The sequence below is a fragment of the Symphalangus syndactylus genome, chromosome 3, assembly GCF_028878055.3.
Source record: "Symphalangus syndactylus isolate Jambi chromosome 3, NHGRI_mSymSyn1-v2.1_pri, whole genome shotgun sequence".
NCBI classification, from domain to species: domain Eukaryota; kingdom Metazoa; phylum Chordata; class Mammalia; order Primates; family Hylobatidae; genus Symphalangus; species Symphalangus syndactylus.
In genome coordinates, this window is record NC_072425.2 from 112,578,719 (window position 1) to 112,599,583 (window position 20,865).

The following is a 20,865-nucleotide window of genomic DNA, read 5'->3' on the forward strand; positions in this document are numbered from 1 at the left end:
CCCAGAGGTGGGAAAACAGGTGTGAACCAAAACATATTATGAAGTCACATTTCTCATTTTTAGTTAAATTCCAAAATGACTTGTGGTTTGATGTGTTTTAAGTCCTGGCTTTGTGCCTATATGTACAACAGCACTCTCCTTGCCTTCATGCTGAAGACTAATTCCTTGAGATTACTGTCTTCTCTCTATGATTCTACTCACTCTCCTGACTCTTAAACAAGTAACAGGAAAGGCATGCATGAAACCTGTCCTGAATAAGAGAAAATACAGTCTATAAAATGGTTTGTCCTCAAGTGTGTGAAGATAGAGGGACACACAAAGAATCTGGTTTGAACGTTTACTTGCTGAGAAGTTTTAAATTCCCCATGGCCAACTGGCTCATCTAATAAACATATTCAACACTTCAATAAATAGCATATATTTCTACTTGCTTCTTAGTGACTGCTTTTATCAGACTTACTCAAAGCTCTTCAAAGACTCTGAGCTGGATTTTTTCACAGTTCTAAGTCACTGCCTGGAGGTAATTTGAGCAGTTAAAGAGGTGCATTAATTCTTTCCGGCCACAAGTGGCCCATTTACTGAATATATAGTGAAAAACCAAGAGGGAAACAGTATTCCCCTGAGCTCCAGAGATGGGTGAGAGCCTTTCCCTGGGCTTGTCTGGAGCATCGTGCTCTCTGCAACATGTTAATTAGCACAGAGGGAGTGGAATTTTAATTTTAGTTTTACTGAACCCAAACAGAATGTTCATCAATGACACTCCTGTTATGAATTGAATTATTTCTTCACAATGTAAACATTATATAAAAGAAAGTGCCAGCTATTGCTATAACTTTAGCCACCAATCAAAAATAACAAAAATGGTGAATCAACATGACTCAATTGATAAATTGTATCCAAAGTTTAGAGATATCAATTTCTACTAATTGTTTTGTTCCTACCCTTCAATTTTATTTCTCCTTACTTAGATATGAGGCAGTTTGCAAAGATGATTACCTACTCCAGAGGTATCCTAAAGATATTTCTAGCGTTTGAGCCTTACTCAATTCTGATCTTGAAAGCACCTTGGGGGTATCATTTAACTTTGGTAAAACAAATCCAGGCAGGTAGCCACTGAGACAATAAAAAAAGTAAGATTCTCTCCTCTAGCTGGATTTGTGCATAACTCCTGATAAAGTCAGGGCAGATTTGCATCATAAGGAAGAAAAGCATGTCCTTCAACCAGCTTCTGGGGCAGAAGAAGCATTAAATTTGTAGTTCATTTTAGCCCTCTACTCTTGTCATATCTGTTTTACAATCCCTATTAGGAAAGAACTGTTAAGAATTTTTTCAGCTATATGGTCCAAATATTTATAAGTATTAATGAAACTGCTTAACTAGGAACAATTAGGAAAGAATGTGAGGGAAATGACAATTTTGCATTTACGTTTTGTAGTTTTTAATTCCATAAGATTTGATTACCAAAAATCATTTTAAGCTTTTTAGAATTAAGTTGTCCCATTTTTGGAAAATGTAATCTTATCAAAATAGTGACAAGAGTCATTATTTTCTATAAAGGTGTTTAAATGCATCTGCAAATTTTAGGCTTATTGAGTGTATCAGTTCAGGTGAAATGAAGAAAACATTATTCAATCCAAGTATCTCAATAAAGGAAACAATATGGGTAACTATTTAAAGACATATTGGAAGAACTGAATACATATAAAGTTAAAGCAAACAGAAAATAAACATAGCAGGATGTTGCTACCCTTTTTAGGGCAAGTGAACAAATGGAGCAGGTGATGTTATCAAAGGCAAAGAGTGGAGGTTTCACATATAAGCTGGAACCAACGATTAGGGACTATGGTGACAGGGGCTTTATGACTGAATCTAGAACCACAGAAGAGATGTAGCCACTGTCTTAAACACCACTGGAAGCACCATCAGCTTCTCCCCAACTTCTGCTTGCGGCAGTGCCTCCCATTAGCCAAAATATATAGTAAGCCAGTGGGAAGGGGGCCTGGGAAATCACAGGGAGGGGGAGGAAAGGGGGACTAGATCTGAGAGCAAATGGGCAAATGTCTACACAGCTTATCATGTTTGCTCTTCAGCATCAATCTCTACGATCTACTACATTTAAGTCTCATAGAGCAAAAACTGCTTGTATCTGCCTATCATGATGGAACCATCCTTCATACAAACTAAGCCAGATACCCTCACCCTCACCTTCAAACAGGGAGAAGATGCCCCATTAATGTTAATTTCTCATCTAGCTCAGTCAAAATCCTACCAGAGTATTCTGTAATCTAAAAACTAAATTGTAGGCTGGGCGTGGTGGCTCACACCTATAATCCCAGCACTTTGGGAGGCCGAGGTGGGCAGATCACTTGAGGTCAGGAGTCTGAGACCAGCCTGGCCAACGTGATGAAACCTGTCTCTACTTAAAAAAAAAAAAAAAACCTAAATTAAAGATAAGAACCCTTATGTGAAATAGTAGTAGTAGAAGAAGGGATGGAGGAAACAAATATGAGTGGTTAATATTGTTAACATTCTTCAGCGAAAGACCACCAGGTGAATAAGATGAACAAGTCAGACTTGTACTGTTGCAGAAGGGGAGCACACATACCACAGAGAATGCTTATCTGGGTGTCTCAGTAAGAGGGTGTTAGAAAGAACCTATTCTAGGAGAGGGTCTGGGCTTCAGGTCGGTGATTTGGATAGGACATGACAAAACAGGAGTTCACCAGAAATGAAATCCTGTCAGAAAGCAGGGGTAATTCTAAGATTGAGTATTTTAGTAAATCTTGTCTGTACAGAAAGCAGACTAGAGTGAGGACAAATCTGTAATTCAAGCAGCAGTCACTCGTACTATCTGGGAGAGGGAGATATTCAGTTGTTTGTGGCTTACTCAGTTTGTGGCTTACTCAGTTACCCTGCTGTTGTCTGACTTTAACATGGCCTCAGAGTGACCTTGTCTGATGGTGATGTTTCATGAGTTCATTCATGTCCAGCAGGAGAATAACATGGCCCAGCTGTGAGCATTAAACCAGTTACCAGATGTCAGGGGTTGCTTTTATTCTTTCTCAATATATACAAACCTTATATTCATAATATATACCCAAAATAACATATCTTTTCTGCTCTACCTTCTAGTAACTGATTAGGGTGGCAGTTACCACTTAAACACATTCTTTTCCCACCATCCATTTCACATCTGTAGCCAGCACCTTAACAGTAGAGATTCTCTACCTGGTGGAGTGATTGACACATTCTTCTTTAAAGAGGCTAAGCCTCCACTAGTCCAGCCTTTATTGGATTGTTCTAATCTCCCATTGACATTTGCTGTTCCATATAGAAGTACTAAGTGGATCCTCTGGGTCCCAGATGTCTTCAGATGCAAGAGCAATCCAACTTTTCCTTGTCAATTGGAATCAGTTTTCCCAGCCAGTTTAGCAACCTCATATCTGTCAGTTTAGTGGAATAAGAAGCCCAAAATAGCCAAGTGGTAATCTCAATTCCAATTCAATCCAATAATCAATCTTTATGCCACTCTACATCCTAACCCCAAAGGAAGCATTCTTCTCTGATAACAAAGACATTTCAAATATCTAAAACAAAGTTTGTGGGAATTAGGGCAAAACGTCACCAGAGACTTTTTGGAAAGGGAAAGGTCATCAAATATAATAGAGGAACTGTTCCTACTACTACCTCTACCCCTTGGATTTAGCTATGGGAGAAAGAGAACTATACACTTGCTGCCCATTCAAAGCATATACAGTATCCTGTAATACAGCATCACCAACTTATTGTCCTCAAGTGTGAATAATATTGAGTTTTTAGCAGGCCATTTCACATGTCTATGAGGCCAACTTTTTCTAGGTGATAAGGTATACGTATGACTAGTAGATTCTGTAGCCTATGGGCTCACTTCTACTGTGAAATGATTTCCTTTGCCAGAAATACTATTGTGTGAGATAACTTTAGGTTGAATGAAGTCATTCCAGGAGTCCATCAACTGTGCATTGTCAGAAGCATTTTTCAGAGGGAAGCTGGGTGAAGGGTATGCAGAACTCTGTATTATTTTTGCAGATTTTTGTAAGTTTAAAATTATTTCAAAATTAAAAGTTTAAAAAAGGGAGAAGTCATACAGGATAAAAGAATTTGCTTCTGCTGACAAGAAGATTCAAGAGGAAAGCAAGGATGTAATGTTTAACACAGACAGTGAAACTTTTTATATTAATCAAAATCATGTATCTTCTTTATGTTCAAAATAAGTAATTATTAAATATACTGATGCATCATAGCATTTTAACTTACTTGAAATTGGCTTGAATGAGAGTTGCTGGTCTTTTTCTTCAACAGGCCTATTCAAAATATGTTTTAATTTTTTTCTTTCATTTCCATGACAACAAAGTATTTTCACCTTTTCTGTAGATGTTGTTCTATATTTGGGTTTTTCTTAAATGTTTGAGGTTTTTAGAGAGGAAAGGTGTGTATTTTCCAAAAAAGAGTTTAAAATGTAAATACCAAACAAACACACTTATTATTAATAAATAATAATGTTTGAACTCTTCGGATTTAGAATTTCAACTAACTGCTTGTCTGGCTGTCCTCTGGGTTGGTAGTCTGTCCTATTGCTTCAGCTTGCAACTTGAATCTGTTTAACCTGTTGAGAAAGTGCTTAGTGGATAAATCAGTGTGTGGTGCCTATGCTAAGGGTTGTGTTTTTATTTCCACACACAAACACCATCCCTTTGGCAGGAGGAGGAACAATTTTTATTTTGTCCAATTATAAAACAAATTGTCCTTAGATATCTGAGTTAACTGATGTACCATACTTCTGATTTATTCTAATCACATTTTAGCAACCTCAATTAACAGGTAGTTGGAACAGCCAGGCAACTGACCTACTCCTTACATTACTCCTGACATTACTGACGACTGACCTACTCCTTATATTACTCCTGACATTACTGACAACTGACCTACTCCTGACATTAGCAGAGGTAAGAATATAATTGTGAGACTCAAACAGTCATGTCCTTGACATCATTTTTCCCTTAAAAAAAATGCCACCCTCAACTTATGTTACTTGGGGTTTCTTGGTAATTAAACTCTTAAAGAACAGAAGGACAAATGGTGTGAGATGAGGAAGGCAGGAGGGGAAAGAAAAGATGATCGAACGATGGTAAGCCTGGCAAGCAGTGCTAAATGCATTGGGAGTTTACAATTGAATTTGAGGCCCTGATGAACAAGAAAAGGGCACCAAGTAGGAAATTGGTTTCAACAAACTGGCATTTTCAAAAGTTATTTGAATTACAAACTTCTTTTTCAATATGCAAATATGCCTGAGAAAGTGAAGTCTGTCATTCACAACTTGCTGAGAGTTATTCTGATCAGCTAATCAGAGGGCAGCTGGAGAGGACTAGGTTTTGAGGAGGTGGAGGTGGACAGTGCCTAGAATAGATTTTGTCTAGAGCTATGCTGTCTGCTGTGTCACTCCTAAAAATTGTCCCGTCACCTTCAGCAAATGTCATAAGTTGCATATATCTTAGTGTTTAAGGCCAATACGCACAATTTTTCCCCGGGATATGGTTCTAAAACAACTATCTAGGCTCCATTTTTAATTAATTAATTGTGATATTAGAATAATTGGAAGGTGATTCAGTAAAAAATTCTCATGAGTGAGAGACTCTTTATATACAACACGGCCCAAAACAATACCTAATCTAACCTGTTCACACCACTTCTTCAAAAGAGTAAACCTTTCTCTGATCAAAAGTTACTAAATACACTACTGGAAAGAGAGAAAGAGCAGTGTACTTTTAAAAGCACAATTTCAAAAAAAAAAAAGCCAAGGTTTATCTGTTACTTAAATTGTCTTTTCCATCATTACTCTGCTAAACATTAAGGATGTGTAATATTTAAGTATTTATAAATATTTCTTATTTACTTCGTATACATCATTTCCTGAAAAAAAAAAAATGTCTCTGTGATGTCTTCATAAGCGGCTCCAGTTTTGAATTGGTGATTTGTGCATCCAGATTATGCTCAGCAGAGCATGAATCATATAGATCCCATTATGTGATTATGCAAATGCACACTAAACATATAATTACAAGCATATATGGGCAGTGAAATTTAATTAATTATTATGGCTTAGCTTACTTTCTGAGTGTAGTTTTTTTAACTAACAGTCCACAGATGTGTTTCCTATCTTGATTCATTTACATTTTAATACCATGTAGAAATGATAAATTATTGTAACAGCAGATGATAAAAACAGATGGAATAAACATAATTGAACCAAACTTGATTTACGTAGGTTTAAATTGAACAGTTTGTGTATTTAAGCCACTTTTAAATGCTTTATCCTTGCATTGTAGATATTTAGGAAGAACTTCACATACACACACACACACACACACACACACACAAAGACATTCAAACCAGCCAAGGGCATTTAGAAGTGCATATTTAAAGATTATTAAATAGCTCTGCAAATTGGTGAGTAATCAGTCATTATATTTTTTAAAGTGATCAAAAAAATCAGACATAGTAACCTGGATATTATAAAAATTATCAGTAAACACTAACGCTAAGTGAAGTGAATATTTGAGAAACTACTAGATATAATTGAAAATCTCAGCCACTTATAGATTACATTGTTCCCTAGAGGGCTGCATTCCAAGCTTAAATAATTGATTATCTTTCCAAAGAAGAAAACTGAAACCATTAGAATCACTTCTGTTCATCCAAAAAGAATATTTGTGTGTGTATGCACATACGAATCACCAATTCTTTTAACTGATATATATTTGAATTTATGTACATATGACTATTACTTCCATTTGTTTGTAATTCCTTCAGATAAAATTGCAATTACATTAGAAAATCAATATTTGGGGCATCAAATTTCTCTGGCGCCCAAAAAGGGAAAGAATTTGCTCCAGTTTGTCAAAAATGATTACAGAAATAGGATAGGACATGAACTGGTTACCATAAAATTATTGCTCAATGGTCTGTAGGAAGACTTCCTTCCCACTCTTTATCTCATATGGTATTTCTGGAAGAATCCTCCTCTAGCAGAAAATAAAATATTATAAATGGGTGGATTTCAAGCTACCTTTGCTCTTCTTGGACAGATATTTTAATCATAATTTATTTATCAAGGGGTATTTTCAACCCTAATGCTTCTAGTTTTATGTAAATCGTGCTAAAAGAATGAATCAAAATTGAGAAAAGGAAGAGTGTGTTTTCTAAAATCAAGTTATTTTATACTCAAATAAGCCAACTTTTTGAAAAGATTAAAACATATTTCTACTGACGACTTCATTGTGACACATGGCAAAAAATAATTCTTCAGCCTTAGCTTGCCTTTGGGAATCACAGATATGTGAGAACTAGGCTTACCCCTTGAGATTGAAAAGGCCAGGTTTATCTGATGGGAGGTCAGCAAAGCTGACCAATATTACAATGCCGGAAGTGGGCCTTTGAAGCTATACCGTCTAGGGAACAGGGGACTGGCTGGAGACCAGTCAGCTGCAAAGAACTAAGATACAACTTCATTAGAAGCAGCAGAACTGAAGTAAGATTCAACCACTTGCTGTCAACAGAGGGAAGCTTTTTGTTTGTTTTATTTTAAAACTTCCAAGAAATTTTAAAGCAAAGCGGGTACAGTGAAAGTATTCCTACTGGAGAAAGAATGATAATATTTATGCAATGAAATCATTTTATACCCTTGGTCATAGCCACCATTTGTGCTTGAAGTAACTATAGTGGTTTATTTCTTATGTCTAATTGTATCTCTGAGATAAAAGGATATAATGGAGATGGAAAATGAATGCCACACCTCTCCCCATACTCACACTCCAAGTCTGTATCACTGCCCTGGTAACCCTTGTCTTCACCACTTTTATGTTCTTATTAGTGTCATTGAGAAACTGCTATTACGGTTAAAAGTAAAACAGAATGGTTGTGATGAATCAGATATAAAAACCAGCTAAAACCTCATGAACAACTTAAAACCTGGTCATTCTTATGCTTTAGATTCAACCAAAGTTCTTGGCAAATATACATTTGCTGTCATTTCTTTCCTTAAGTAACTATAAGAAAGTCTCTTTTTTTTTTAGTTTGATAAGATCTTCTATGTATTAGAAGAATTATCTGTATTATATACTACTAAGCCACTGTTACCAGTAGCAATACAAATTTTTCATAAATATTTTATAAGAGCAAGTCTGTACTGTGTAAAGTTTATTTCTAATAATATTGATGCCGATAATGAACTAAACCTATTTGCGCTCAAAGTGTTTTCATTTGCTGTGCTTGTGCAAATTCACAACTGCACAATCCTCATTAATATTCTTACTACTATATCATGTGAAATACATTTGATGGTGCCAGTGCTCGAAATCTGGGCAAAGACCTCATGCAAATGGCCTGTATGATGGATTGATGCATTGCACAGGTTCATCAGGATAATGTTCTGTCTACATTTTGTCAATTGTGCCTACATTTGCAGCAGCAATTGTCATTTCCACTTTTCTATGATAAGTAAATATGTTCAAAATGGTTTTCATGTTTTCCATGGAAAAGACTGCCTTGCTACTTCCTGTTCACAAATATATTTCCACACATTTCTAACAAAGCAAATGAGTCATATTAATGGAATCCTGTTTTTGCCTTCATTCATTGAAATTTAAAATCTACTGCTGTAGCACCTTCACAAATTGTGACTCAAAACCTTAGTTGCTGTGCCAGGCTCCAGCAGTCAAGCAACTAGACTGCAGATTGCATTGAACATACAGCTTCTTTGGGCTCTGTAGATTTAATAGCTTGGTTAATTTGTTTTGATTTGTTTTGTTCTTGTCCTACTAAGTTCTTATAAGTTTTCTTTATTTCTGTTCAGAGCAAATTGCTTATATGTCAGATATCTTAGCTCTACATCTTCTATGATTTGAAATGCTAGTGTTTCTTGTTTATCGAACCCTTTATCAGCATTTTGAGATTTTTTTAAAAAATCCCTATAGAAGACCAAAAGAGATCCAACTCACCCATGTTCAGTGGGTTATGGACAGCCATGTGCCCTTGCTGGGCTTATTATGAGGCCTCTCATCCCAAATTATTTTGTCTGTGATACCTTGAGGGAAAATTGAGACATAATTATATAAACTTGTTTTCTATTTCAATTAGATGCATGTCCATTTGGCTAATTCCTAACCTTCAACTCAGCCATATGGAAACAGTTGTGACTCTTCAAACTCAGTGATGTAATTTTGTTTCTTATGTGCTAATGTTAGTACCTTCCCGGGTCTGTGTTAAGTGTTTAACATGCTTTATTTCATGACCTAACCGACCATTAGCTATCTCCAGAATTTACCTCTTGGTGCCCTCCTGCTACATTATGCTACATTATGCTCTGACCCCCTTTCCTTCTTCTAACAAAGGAGCTAACTTCTGAGGTAGTGCCCTTACTGTCACCATTCCTGGAAATCTCTGCTCCAAAATCTTCCAACTTGCACCTTCCTACCATTTCAATCTCTGATGAAATGTCACCTGTAAGTGAGATCTTGCTTTATCTCTCATTCTAAATTACTATCCCCACCCCCACATGCCCATCACACAAACAAGAACATTTCCAAAGAAACTATTGGTATGCGGTTTCCAATAGACCTTAAGAATGATAGGGAGCTTAAATTGGCAAATATGCCACCAATTTGTTAGGCTAAGACTCTGAGCATAAATATAAGATTAAAGTCTTTTATTTTCCACAATATGGTCTTGAAGTATCTTCTGTAACAGAATAATAATCATTTTCATGATGAGGGCATTCAATTTCATTTTAATTCTTCACAAAACAGCATTGTATATAAGAATTTTCATGAGATGGAGAATAAATCTGAAACAATTTGTGAAGGCACTTAGCACTGTGCCTAAAACATAGTACATGCTCAGCAATGCTTGTTGGCTGGACACGGCGGCTCACACCTGTAATCCCATCACTTTGGGAGGCTGAGGCAGGCGGATTACTTGAAGCCAGGAGTTCCAGACCAGGCTGGCCAACATGGCAAAACCACGTCTCTACTAAAATTACAAAAATTAGCTGATTTTGGTGGCACATGCCTCTAATCTCAGCTACTCAGGAGGCTGAGGCATGAAAATCGCTGGAACCCAAGAGGCAGAGGTTACAGTGAGCCGAGATTGGGCCACTGCACTCCAGCCTGGGTGACAGAGCGAGATGCTGTCAAAAAAAAAAAAAAAAAAAAAAAAAAAAGCTTGTTAATTGGCTACACATGTAGCATATTTTAAAAGCCCAGGGTTATTCAAGTCAACATCACAATATGAATTGAAGAGTGCTAAAATGCATAGCAACAAAATGTTTCTTATACTCTGATTCTACCAACAGTATATCATCTTGGAGTCATTTCCTTGCTTTCCATTAGGGACCTCTTTTTAAAATTCAAAGACTTCAGGAAAATTGTAGCAAACCTCTGTCAGGTTGTATATGCAGGCTCTGTTCTGCAGGAAATCCCACTTGACCCAACCAGCAATAGGGCTCCTGAAGACAACTGCCTGTGATTTTTGCCCTAACTAGGCCAGCCATACTTTTTCTTCCAGGAATTTAAAATTCTGACCTAAAGACACAAAAATTGGAAGTTTTAAATCTTGGTCAGATAAATAGCAGATTTCTAGGTCTATTCAACAAGGCAGCCACTAGTCACAGGTGGCTACTTAAAATTAAATTTACAATCCAATTAATTAAAATTCAAAATGCAGTTCCTCCATTGAATTAGCTATATTTCAAGTGCTCAATATTATAGAACGTTTCAACCATCACAGAAGTTTCTGTTAGATACAGGTCATTTAGAACAGGGGTCAACAAGCTGCAGGCCATAGGCCAAGTAGAACCCACGGCCTATTTTTGTATGAACCATGAGATAAAAATGTTTTTTTTTTTTTCATTTTCAAATGGTTGAGAAAAAAAGGATATTTTATGACATTTGAAAATTATGTGAAATTCAAATTTCAGAGTTCACAAGTGAACACAGCCATGCTCATTCATTTACAGATTGTTATGAGTGCATTTGAGTTACAACCATAGAGTCAACAGAAAGCATATGACCAGCAAGTTCAAAATGTTTACTATCTGGCCCTTTACAAGAAAACATTGCTGACCCCCCTGCTCTAGAGGTAGGTACTAAGGTCTCCATAGCTGCCCTGACACTTTCCCAGATTCTGAGAATTTATGAGTAGACCAGATAATCCTTACATTGAAGTGTTAATAACTTGTCCAGTATACAGAATGGCTTTTCACTTCTGTGCTGAAGATTGGAAAGGAGAAAAACCACTGTTAGAAATATGTTTTGGTGGAGGAGGGGAGACATTACAAGGAAAAGTGTCTTCTTCCCCAGTACAAACTGCCAGGTGCTAGAGCATCATACTTTACTGTGCTTACCCCGATGTATACCCAGGCCTGCCGCTGCCAAAAAAAGAGTGATAATAAAACAGAAGCCCTAGCATTTCTCTAGTCTAAATAAGGAACTCCTTGATATTCTCTGTGAGAGTCCACTAAATTCCCTGTAATTCAGCCCAGCACCAACTCTCCCTGCAGCTGCACAGCCAGACATCTGGGCCAGAGCTGATGGCATAATTAGGCCTCAAACCAGGTGTAAATGCAATCAGAGTGGAAAATATGTGACCATATCCTTGGTGAACCCTGTGCTCCTCCCTACACCGAAAGGAGGCACGCTGATTGTGTGTGAGTGTTTCTTGAAAAGATTTCATTACATAAGGGTAATTGTCACAAGTCAAAGAATGTACAGGGTCACCCACACTGTAGGAGTTACACTTTACTGGAACTTGCCATAAATTGACAGAGAAAGAGATCCCAGGCAGAAGGATAAAAGAGATCAAAATAGACTTCCTCAAATGAGGACAGAGAGGAACGTACCTAGGGGCTCAGAAGGGAGGCTGTGCTTCTCAGCAATTCTGGGTCACTTGCTATGACACGTAGTTCAATGCTCAGGATTCTCACATAGAAGACTCCAGAGATTCTTCTCTCTAGTAATAGCCTGACAAATAACATTTCATTTTCTCAAGGAGGGGTCAGGTAATCACTTTGCCTCTAGCTCTAATATAATTGCATGGACAGTTGGGGGATAGCAGTAGCGTGACATCAGATGGCTTTAGCCTGAATCCCATCTTCACCACCTATTAGCTGCCTCATTTTTCTGCACTGTAAAAAGGGGTACCTATTTATACTATTGTTTATTAATAATGAAGATAATTCAAGTAAAAGTGCTTACCACTGAGATAGGCAAGATTAACCAGTATGAAAGCTACTATAGAAGACATTGCTAATGGTCTGGCTAATGCCCATCCCTCCCCACATTTTATTTGAAAACAGATGCCTGAGAATGCTCAGAGTCAGTGCCCAGTTCCAAGCAAAAGAGCATGATCTGTTTAGACCAATTCTGACTACTCTATTCACCACTTTCCCAAGCTCCCTTGCAGTTGGTGCTTGCAGGTGCCCCATTTCTAGCCAATGAGACCTTTAGCAGAAAGTTCTTGGGTATGAGGGGAGGGAGGTGGGAAGGGTAGTTCTGAGTAAGCTTTTGTTTTCTCAGGCAGAAGGAAACAGACAAAGAGGTAACAAACATGAGGAAAAGGCCACAAGAATCTCAGAGTCAAAGTGCTGACACCCCTGAGCCACTGAACCAATACTCTAGATTCCCTAGGTTGTGAGCAAAGTAAAACTCTATCTGTTGTGCATTATCTTACTTTCAGCCATTTTTTAAAATGGATTAGACCAAATAAAAATATCAAATTATACTGATGAAAAATTATTTTTAATTTTCCTAGAAATTTGCTAGTCATCACTATGGGAATGGGAAAATAAAAAAGTGAAAAGGGTCCACTAGAGTTTCCTCACCTCAAAGTACACCCAAGCGAGTGTGTGTTTAGGCTCCCCTTCTCTCCTGCCCTGCTAGAAACTTACAATGCCATGAGAGGGAGTCCTGGCTGCCACAAGGAGCACATTTTCCTTTAAGGCTACAGGGATACAGACACAGGACAATAAAAAGTAGCTAACACTTTTTGAGTGCTTATGGTATGCTAGAGACTGTTCTAAAAGTATTACACAAATTGACCTATTTAATACAATCTTCTATCCACTGATATGGGTACTATTATGAACTCCATTTTACAAAACTCTGCTTAGAAACTGAAAAGACACAGAAAAATTAAGTTACTTGCCTAAGCTCACACAGCTAGAAAGTGCCTATGATTCAAACTCAAGCGCTGAGTCTATGAATTTAAGCACTACACATTAGTTCCTCTCCCTCTAAGAAGAATGGCAACAGGTCCAAGTTCAGCAAGATAAGGAGTTAAAATTGATCTGGAACATTGATCTGGCAAACCTTTTGAAAATCCCAGTCTCAAATTTTGCCAAGTCATCTATTTCTCTAGCTCTTAGAAGTATCCACCATGTGAGGAAATAGGTCAGTTGATTTAGAAAGATAAACAATCTAAATGCCTACAAACAAATAGAAAGTAGATGTTTAGGTTTGAAAAGAATGATGAAGAGACCCATTCAAGGGGAGAGAAATGTATGGAGAGATAAAGATATAAAAGTAGCAGTCCAGAATTTAGAAGTTTTGGGCAACATTTATTCCTGCCAGTACCAGCTCTCTTGGCTGTCAGGATGTGTGTTTACTCTCATATTTTCCTCCCAAATATTGAATTAAAATGTGCCGATCACAAGCATTCTAGCATCTAACCTGGGAAACTACCCATCTATCTACTTAAGCAACAGTCTAGAAATAGCCTAGAATTAGAGTAATCTTAAGTTCATCTGATCTTACATAAACCTATTATTGGACAGACGCTGTGGCTCACACTTGCAATCCCAGCACTTTGGGAGACCAAGGGTTGGGGGTGGCGGGCAGATCACTTGAGCCCAGGAGTTCAAGACCAGCCTGGCCAACATGGTGAAACCCATCTCTACCAAAAATACAAAAATTAGCCAGGCGTGGTGACACGCACCTTTAGTCCCAGCTACTTGGGAGGCTGAGGCAAGAGAATCCCTTGAATCCAGGAGGGGGAGGTTGCAGTGAGCTGAGATCATGCCACTGCACTCCAGTCTGGGTGACAGATTGAGACTGTCTCAAAAAAAAAAAAAACAACTTATTGGGGAAAAAACATACATTAGTGTGAGCTAAGCTGTCCTGCTTGGGATGAATAACAGGGTTAAATAAGACAATTTTAAAATTCCCTTTTCATATGGTACCTGAAGTAAATTATGTAAAATTTCATTGTAAGATAAATAAATGGCTTAAGTAATCAGTAAAAGCACCTTTTGTTTCTATTGGCCCTTGGTAACCATTGCAGTATTCCTAATGGAGACCAAATTCACGTTTGTTTGTATGCTCATCTGTTCAAGATATAAACTATTGAGTTCTTGCAAGGTGACAGACACTATGTAAAATCATTAACAAAGAAAGAGATGTGCCTCATATTCCTTCTATTTCTTCCTAGAGCTCTTAGGAGTAGAAAATAACTTGTATGCTGGTACATTAACGTGTCTTCTACTTGCCTGTACCCTATGAAACAGAACCATGAATTCTCTCATAATCACAATAGTGGCAGAGTTAACTCTTCCAGAAAGGGTCTGTTTGAAAAGTAATTAGCATTTGAATTGAGAAATGATTGATGACTTGAAGACAATAAAGTGTTTATTTATTTATTTTTTATTTTTTTGGTTTTAAGGAACAGAGAGTTTAATAGGCAAGAAAGAAGGGAGAAGACAGAAGGAAGAAGCTTCCCTGTACAGAGAGAGGGAGAGGGGCTCCAAAGCCGAAAGAGGAAGTCCTCACCTGCCACAGATACCAGCTAGGTATATATGCAGAGGCTGGAGGAGGCAATGTCTGATTTGCATAGGGCTCAGGGGATTGGTTTGACCAGGAATGTCATTGACATAGCTGCAAAAAAGCTGGCTCTCCCACTCTAGCCTTTTAATATGCAAATGCAGGGCGCCCTGGATGTTTTACACATGTGGAGATATGTGGGGAGATATGTTGAGAGCCAGGTAGGCAAACTTTGATATGCAAATGCAGCCCATTAGAAACTGGGTCCACCCGACATGGTGATTCCCATGGCCTTCATGCCCTTGCCTGACAATAAAGTGTTTAATTCAGGGACTCCATAAAGACAAGATTGACTTTCAAAATCATTTGATAAATGCCCAGAGGATTCACCTAATGGATTCTATTCTTGCTTGCTTTAAAACACATATTCCTATCCAAGGCGATTCCCTCTCCAAGGGGACATCCAGTACCCCTCTCAGAAAAGTAGCAACTTGGAATAGAATCTGGCATGCCTAAGGTCTTTGAGGAACAGGGATGCTTATTTCCTCTGCCTTCCTTGGCTGCCTACATGGATACCTAAGTGTCTTCCCTTCGGGATAGATTGTTCTCTGGTGCACATGCTGAAGAGTTGTCTTTCTTGACATAGGCCAGAGGCATTTTTGACATAGGCCAGTGTAGCAGGTTTCTTTAGTCATCAACTATGACCTTCTTACCAACAGGGAAAACTATAACTATAGAATTGGTTGAAGTGGACGGTTTGGCCGTAAGGATGTGGCTATTAACATGGTGACAGAAGAAGACAAGAGGACTCTTCAAGACATAGAGACCTTCTACAACACCCGCACTGAGGAAATCCCCCTCAATGTTGCTGACCTCATCTGAGGGGCTGTCCTGCTACCTAGCCCCAGTCAGGGTTCAATCTTGGGGGGCTGAGGAGCAGCAGGAGGCGAGAGGGAAGGGAGCCAAGGGATGGACATCTTGTCATTTTTTTTCTTTGAATAAATGTCACTTTTTGAGGCAAAAGAAGGAACCATGAACATTTTAGATACCCTTTCTTTAGGGTAGGATCTTGCCTCAGGTGCTGGCTCTTCTCCCAAAAAAACACTCATCCATTTCCCTAACCTAGTAACCTCCAGATCCCAGAGGCTCTCTTCACCTCAGCTGAGCTCCTTTGAAAGTGATTCAAGGGACTATGTCACTCAGCCTCACTTGCTGGACCAAATCTAGAGGGAGAACCCCTAAAACCCCAGAGTGAGTTTGTCCAGGGGATTGTCCCCAGGTCGAGGGAAGCTGGGGAGAGAAAATAGTAGCCATTTTTTACATTGTTTTGTATAGTATCTATTGATTCAGGAAACAAACACAAAATTTTGAATAAAAAGACTTGGAAGCTGCAAAAAAAAAGGAAAGAAAGAAAAAGAAAACCACCTATTCCTTCCTTTATTCCCTGGCATCCTCAGAACTGTCTACTGCCTTCGAGGACACACACACACACACACACACACACAGAATAAGGACTATCATCAACCACCCTAATCCTGTTCCCAAAAAAACACAGATTTAGAGTATTAAAAATTGTTTTCTCCCCACACACACCAAAAACAAGCCCACTGGATTAATGTCATCACTAAATTGCCTGTTCAGTGGGGGATAACTGTTCTGAAGAAAATTGTCTGCATGTATTTTATTGATCACCTTTAAGGAAACCAGCAGCCTACTGAATTTCAGCTACTTTTTAAGGAACCAAAACAGGTTATGTCATCCCAAAGCATAAGAGTCCACATTAGGGCTATATTTTTTATTTCAATTTTTATTGCAGATACAGGGAGTATATTGCAGATTTGTTACATGGGAACATTTTGTAATACTGAGGTTTGGAGTACAAATCCCATAACCCAGGTAGTGAGCACAGTATCCAATAGGTAGTTTTTTAACCCACCTCCTCTGACTCTCTAGCAGTCCACAGTGTCTATTGTTCACCAGGGCTATTTTCTAAGGCAAGAAAAAAAAAACATAACTGCCTACTATTAAAAAAAACAAATTTATGTCAATAAACCAGGTAAAAGCAGAACAAATTCAGATCCCTGTTGTTTCTCGACATCAAGAAAAGAAAAAGAGTCTAGGATCATGAAGAGCATAATTACCTCTTAATTCTGGAAGAATGACACTGAACGAGACATGAAGAGACTATGTGACAAGTTGGAACACAGGTTTATCTCCAATTTGGGGATGTTTCCTTCATTGCAGCCCTGTGACTATTACTTTGTCTAAAGTCTTATGAGCAGGCATTATTTCCTGACAGCATAACGTAAAGTATTTTTCATACTGACTCAGTGCAAGTCTCCAACTCTCACAGAAATGAAGGGGCGATTCAGAAAGAAAACTACAGGTGGTAACATGGTTCACCTCCGGATTCAAAACAATTACTTTGTGTTCAGGTTTTCAAGCCCTTGGCAGCACCACTTGCCAGAAACCCTCAATAGAGCAGAAGAGAAGCAAAACTCTCAGCTGCAATAGCAGGCCACAACAGATGAATAACATATTTCCAGATTAATTAAGAACATTTGGCCATGTCTGTCAGATTTATTTTATTGTATGATTTGCAGGCGAATAATGAAGACTGAGTTCTTAATTATAAGATTTGCATTCCTCCACTCTATTGTAAAAACTCATACAAGAGCTGTCTTTTCCTACATTGATACAAGAGTTTAAATACATGGTGGAAGAAAAGATGGGCTGGCAAACCACAAGCTTTCCTTCTAGTATTTTTAAGGATTCAGTTCCTCCTCAAGTTACTAAAAGCCATCAATGACAAATTTCATCTCCTGGCCTCATAATTCTAGATGTTCCATTTTCTGTACTACAGATGGACAAGAAAATGTGGTGTACTTTTTCATAGATGAAGTAATCCATGTCAAGTCATCATGGCTTAAGATACGCACTGTAAGCCAGTGCAGATTTTAGTTTGAGCTAACTGCCAAGTATAACTGATTTAGTAAGTGTGAGATTTGAGAGCAGACTACAAACTACAGCCCCAAATTACAAGACTGTAAATGAAACTAATGGGTCCAAAGCTAGAAAGAACTCAGGCTGCTAACTTCAAAAGCCCTTTGATGCAACATAACTGAGCAGTTGCATAAATTTCCAACTACCAGCTCTGACTTTTTGCAGGACAAGCTACAGCTTTATATAAATTCATGGAATAGACTAATTGTGATAGACCAAAGCATAGGGTTGACTACTGTCGATCTCTTACAACAACACAACAGAAGAGAACACAGATTGTTCCTGGCAAGGGGACTTCTTGGGGCCAGAGGACTGGAGAGAGGCCCTTACCCAAGAATGTTCTTGTGGGTAGAAGTTGGAGTTTGTAAATAGGCTCCATTTCAAACTTCAGCCACTGCTCAAAGAAAAAGGTTGAGTAGAAAGTAAGAATTCATATTTTTTAAAGTGACTGAAAAAGAAGATTTAAATATCTGTTTCAATGGTTTTCAAACATACATGCTTCAGAATCATCTGGAGTAATCAATTAAACACAAATGCTGGAGCCCACTCTGATTAAGAGGCCCAAGTTGAGACCCAACACTGTACATGTCTAAGTACCAGGAGACACTGATGCTGCTGGTCTGGGCATCACGTTGTGAGAGCCATTCATCTACACCAGGGTTTCTCATTTTCAATATGACTGACATTTTCGGACAGCTAATTCTTTGTTGTGGGGTACTGTCCTGTGCATTGTTGGATGTTTAACAGCACCTGTGGCCTCTATGCATTGGAGGCCAGTAGCAACATGGCCTCAGATATGACAACTAAACATGCCTCTGCAGAAAACAGAACTCCCCTTCACTCCCAAATGTTCTGCAGGAGGAATATTGCCCACTAAGAACCACTGATCTAGACAGATAACAAAAGAATATCACTTTATTGCTGAATTCAACTTTTTCTGATTTTTAAAAAGTGAAGAGGTTTACCTTGGTCTTATTTTAATTTTTTTGAAAACCTATTTAGTATTTGGTAACTGTAAATATTCCTCTTTTGTTTAAAGGTCAGATAGGAATATGCAGCAAATTCTTCAGACTAAGAAATAAGATTCATGTCTCAGTTCTGATTTATTAGGCAACAAGGACATAAAGCAACTTTTGGCTAGCCATTCTATGACATTTGATCTTCCCTAAATATCAGATATTTGTGTATGATTGAGGTGTGTTCTCTAAAGCGCTTTCAGATTCAAATATTTTACCCACCTCCATGGAGTAATCAGTAAAGAATAGGTTCCAGAGTCACCTTAAACAAAGAGAATAATGCTTAACACAACCATGACAAAAAAAAAGAAGGAATTAACATATTCTGGGTAAAAAAATCCCAGAGTGAAAAAATAATTCACAAAGACAGATGAAATGCCTCAGGAAGGTGGTGATGCCCTGACACTAAAAACAAATAATAGGCATCAGTTCATACACTAATATTTTATTCAAAAAATAAATCAAGTATGAGCATACACCTTTGGGACAGAGACACTACTGAACACATAAAAAAAAACCCCAACCAACTGCCTCAGGAAATGCAAAGTGTAAATATTTCTCCTTTAAAGTTCATGTAAATGCTGTTAATTTAATATGAAATTTAACATTAAAGATTTTAAAGATTCATATTTTTAAAAAGGGGCACAGAAAGTCATTCTAGCAGTTCATAGGCCAACAGCAGGCAAGATCTTCAATTCATCTCTCTATTCTTTCTGGCACAAATTTCTGTTTCTGTTTGTTAGAAAGAACTAATGAGGGTTTTTATTACTGGAGGAATTTAACATACAAATTATGGTAAAAGTAGCAGGAACTCCATTTCTAATTCAGTATCTTTCCAAGCATTACTTTTTTTTTCTTTACCGCGGAGCACTCCTATTCTGTAGATTTGCTATATTTTCCAGTATTTGTTCAGTCTGCTTAGTGTAAATCAACGTGTGCAAGCCACACATGGAAAATCCCTGTAACATTAAAAAGCAAATATAATCAAGCCAAGGTTTCAACACATGCCCTAAAGCCTTAAGATGTGCGCCTAAGCTACAGTTTTGTGACCTTTTATAGAGGAGAATTTTGGAGCGAGATTTACTTTTGTTTCCTACATATACAGATTGGCCACAAGGCCCAAAAAGAATGTTACAGTAGAGCAATGAGGACTATGCAGAGAAACTTATCAGACTTTTGAGAAAGAATAAGAAGACAGTGGATCAATGGACCTAAATGAGACTTGGACTTAGACGCCAGCCCTGCCCCACCATCCCCCAGATCACACTCCAATGATACAGGATTGAAAGTCAAAACTTATTCACATTTATGGCTCAAAATAATTGTTTTCGGCCGGGCGCGGTGGCTCACGCCTGTAATCCCAGCACTTTGGAAGGCCGAGGCGGGCAGATCACGAGGTCAGGAGATTGAGACCATCCTGGCTAACACTGTGAAACCCCGTCTCTACTAAAAATACAAAAAGTTAGCCGGGCGAGGTGGCGGGTGCCTGTAGTCCCACCTACTCGGTATGCTGAGGCAGGAGAATAGCGTGAACCTGGGAGGCGGAGCTTGCAGTGAGCTGAGATCATCGTGCCACTGCACGCCAGCCTGGGCGACAGTGTGAGACTCCGTCTCAAAAAAAAAAAAAAAAAAAAAAAAAAAATCAGGACTTTGTGTTAGTGTGCACCTCTTCAAATTGCAAAAGACATTTTATACATGCTATGCAATTGAATTATTTTTAAACATCTCACTTTATTTCAAAAACATCAAGAATCCTAACAGGTTTTTATCAGACATACCTGGAATTGAGGGGATCCCAGCAGCTGCCAGGTTACTATACTTTTTCACAGGAAGAACAGACTATCTGCTGGATGCAGTGGCTCATGCCTGTAATCCCAGCACCTTGGGAGACTGAGGCAGGTGGATCACTTGAGGTCAGGAATTCTAGACCAGCCTGGCCAAAATGGTGAAACCCCGTCTCCACTAAAAATACAGAAATTAGTCAGGCGTGGTGGTGGGTG

The 20,865-nt window shown here is 38.3% G+C and overlaps 1 non-coding gene across 1 annotated transcript; it reads left to right on the forward strand.

Moving 5' to 3' along the window:
• The first annotated feature begins 15,278 nt into the window (after positions 1 to 15,278).
• LOC129479965 (small nucleolar RNA SNORA67) lies at positions 15,279 to 15,418 on the forward strand. Its single transcript, XR_008656883.1, has one exon. It is a non-coding gene; the product is annotated as a small nucleolar RNA SNORA67 (small nucleolar RNA).
• The last annotated feature ends 5,447 nt before the right edge of the window (positions 15,419 to 20,865 follow it).